A 3,647-nucleotide genomic window follows, 5' to 3' on the forward strand; every position below is an offset into this window, starting at 1 on the left:
GTGTGTGTGTGTGTGCTCTACAGCCTGTGTGTGTATTGTGTGTGTGGGCATGTGCACAAGTGTGTGTGTGTGTGAGTCTCTCAGGGAGTCAGGGAGAGAGGGGGATGAAATGGGATGAAAGAGTCAGAGCAGCAGACAGAGCACAGGGGGAGAGAGAGCAGAGGATGCCCAGGTGAAAAAGTGGTTCAATTTAGTACAATAAAAGCACGACTGAAGTATACTTAGCATGTTAAAAGCGCACTCACACTTTTTGTGCTAAGAAAAAGTATGTTTACAATATGCTTATTTAAAGTGCACTTAAAATTAGATGTAATTAAGTTGCTCTCAAAGAAAGTACACCTTGCGAACCATACATAAAGTGCACTTAGAAGATGTTTGGCTAAAGTGTATTTAGAGGAATATACTAATAGTGTTCTAATAGTGAACTTACTAAAAGTGTATTTTTCAATAACATATTGCAATTGCACTTTTTTTAAGTGCACTTTGATTATACTTCACCCAAGTGACTTCGAAGTGTGCTTTTCTATAGTGCGCTTTAAAGTAAATCACTTTAATATATTGGAAGTATACTTTTTCTAAGTGCACTATGATTGTGCTTCATCCAAATATATTCAAAGTGTGCTTACACAAAGTGCATTTACCCATCATGCATCATCATGCATGTACCATCATGCAATGCACTTCTTGGAGCTAAATTTCTCAAACAGAAAGCCATTTACCTCTAAGGAATATCTTTGGTTTGCATGAAAATATTACTCATTGTTATATTCTGCATTTATTGTAGGAGTTTTAACATTTTAAAGTGGTACACAAAAAATGGCCATGTTCCCACCGTCATTATGATGGCCACGTATATGTTCTGGTATATATAGACTCACACTTCCCATGATATCATGGTGAGAGGTAAGTTGGAACTAGTTGTTCAAACAAAGAATCAAGGGTCACCATTCGTGATCAATTCAAATGATCAACTGCAGGAAGGTGGAACAAGAATGAAGTAAAGTGAAATGTATATCTGAAATCTCTGTAACAATGCAATGATTGTAAATGTCAGTTGTGCTAGGCATGCATACTGTATCACTACTGTAACATGTGGCTGTGTGCAATGTACAAGCTCTGAAAACCAGCATGGATTGTAGTATTACATTTATATTATTCATTGTACTTGGGAGTGTACTGTAAATATACTTCAAGCATACCTGTTATATATTTACAATACTTAATATAATATACTTTTTACATACTTAAAATGTTCCAATATAGTCCAAAGAAGCATGAAGTTAATATACTTTTATTGTACTTCTAGTAACAATAAAATGTTATAGAAGTGTACTCAAGCACACTATTAATGCCATACAAATGCATGAAAAGCGTGTTTGGAGCATACTTTCAAAAGTATGCTTGTAGTGCACTTAAAGTTGTCCAAAAGCGGTGCCAATTTAGCATCCTCAGTGTGCTGCAAGTGTGCTGAAGTACTGCTTTAGTAGTGCTTCAGCGCACTAATAGTGCAATGAAGCGCACTTTAAATCGCCGAAAATAGTACACTTTGTACTAAGTACGGTCAAAAAAAGTACACTTTAAGTATATGGGTTTTTCACCTGGGTGAGGAGGTGGATGAGGGAGAGGAGAGGAGAGGAGAGGAGAGGAGAGGAGAGAAGAGGAGAGGAGAGGAGAGGAGGAGAAGGGATAGGAGAGGCGAGGAGAGGAGAGGAGTAAAGATGATGAGGAGAGGGGAGAGGAAGAGGAGGTGGATCAGGGAGAGGAGAGGAGAGGAGAGGAGAGGAGGAGAAGGGAGAGGAGAGGAGAGGAGGGTAGAGGAGAGGAGAGGAGAGGAGAGGAGAGGAGAGGAGGAGAAGGGAGAGGAGAGGAGAGGAGGGTAGAGGAGAGGAGAGGAGAGGGGAGGAGAGGGGAGGATGAGAGGAGAAGAGAGGGGAGGGGAGGATGAGGGGAGGAGAACAGCAGAGCACAGGGGGAGAGAGAGCAGAGGAGGTGGATGAGGGAGAGGAGAAGAGAAGAGAAGAGAAGAGAAGAGAAGAGAAGAGAAGAGAAGAGAAGAGAAGAAAAGAGAAGAGAAGAGAAGAGAAGAGAAGAGAAGAGAAGAGAAGAGAAGAGAAGAGAAAAGGAGAGGAAGATGGGGGGGGGTGCAGCAGAGCTCGGCTGGAAGGCTCTCTCACACAGATGCAAATCAATAGTGCTTCGCACCTGAGGTGAATTGGTTCAAGTGCGCCGTGCCAAGGAGCACAGACTCGCAGGGCTTTGGGGACCTCGGCTCTCATATACCGGGCCAATATAATATGCCAAAGCCCAGGGGAGACGCTGGGAGAAATTAGCCCACTCGGTGTGCGAGCGAGCTGGGGGTCTCTGACTGGAGGTCAGGGTGAAGTGGAGAGTGTGTGATGGTAGTGGTGGTGGTGGTGGTGGTGGGTAGGAGATGGTGGCTGATGATGAATATGTAAGTAGGCATCAAATATGCCCGTATGACTTGATTAGTGACAGAATTATGCCTCCTTGGCCACCCTGTCTGTCTTGGTGTCTGCAATGCGCCCAGTATTGCGATGCAGTTTGGTTTCTGTATTTGTGTTTGTTGGTGTTGTGGAAAGGTATTTCTGAAATTAGAATAAAAAATGAACAATGCTAAAAAATAGCCTACATATTTGTACATACAGCACATGTGTGTGTGCGCGCATGTATGTGTGTGTGTGCGTGCTTATGTGTGACGTGTGTGTGTGTGTGTGTGTGTGTAGCTAAGTAATTCTGAAATGAGAAAACATGTTATTGCAATGATATTTAAATTGAATATGCAGAACAAGTACAGTAAATACAATATAATTATAATGTGTGTGTGTGTGTGGGGGGGTGTCTGTGTGTAAATTAGTGTGCGTCAGAGCGTGTGCATGTGAGTGTGTGTGCACACATCCCTGTGTGTGGGATTTCAATCCATGCACCACCAGCCAGGTAGTAGTTCACATATTGGACTGGCTGCCAAGTACCAGCAGTGTGTCCCAGGCCACCCAGACCCCAGCCCAGCAGGACGGCCTATTGGTCCCCTGCTCTCAGCACAGTAGAGGCCAGCCAAATAGCCCTCCATCACCCCCATGGAACCACAGCCCCGTGGACACCCCCCCCCTCTCCTTCTCTCTCTTTCTCTCTCTCTCTCCTCTCTCTCTCCTCTCTCTCTCTCTCTCTCTCTCTCTCTCTCTCTCTGCATGTCATATCTTTGGGTGCATCAGCAATCAGGTGCAGAGATCACCATTGATCTCCTTTAATGAGGTGCACAGATACAAGTTCCCTTTTTTTGTGCAAGATAAGCTCTCAAAAGCCCAAGAGATACCAATTAGGCCATGCAAGTGTTAGTGTATAGGCATCTCTTTCAGTCTGAGGGGCGGGGGTAGAGTCGGTGTGACTGCTGTTGTCTTTTGCTTTGCTTTGCTTTGCTTTGCTATGGTATTATGCATAGCAATAAAGGCCCAGTCTTACTATCGGGAGTGAAGTCAAATGTGTTTCTGGCTGCATATTTCTTCCAATAGCATGACCTGTGTTTTGTTGTTATGTTATAAATCATGCATGCAGCTTCAGCAATATTGTTAAATATTCCATTGGCTGTTCATTTCCCCTTTCTCTTGTAGCTACTAGGCCAGTTGTTCATT

This window comes from Engraulis encrasicolus, chromosome 19 (genome assembly GCF_034702125.1).
Source record: "Engraulis encrasicolus isolate BLACKSEA-1 chromosome 19, IST_EnEncr_1.0, whole genome shotgun sequence".
Classification (NCBI taxonomy): domain Eukaryota; kingdom Metazoa; phylum Chordata; class Actinopteri; order Clupeiformes; family Engraulidae; genus Engraulis; species Engraulis encrasicolus.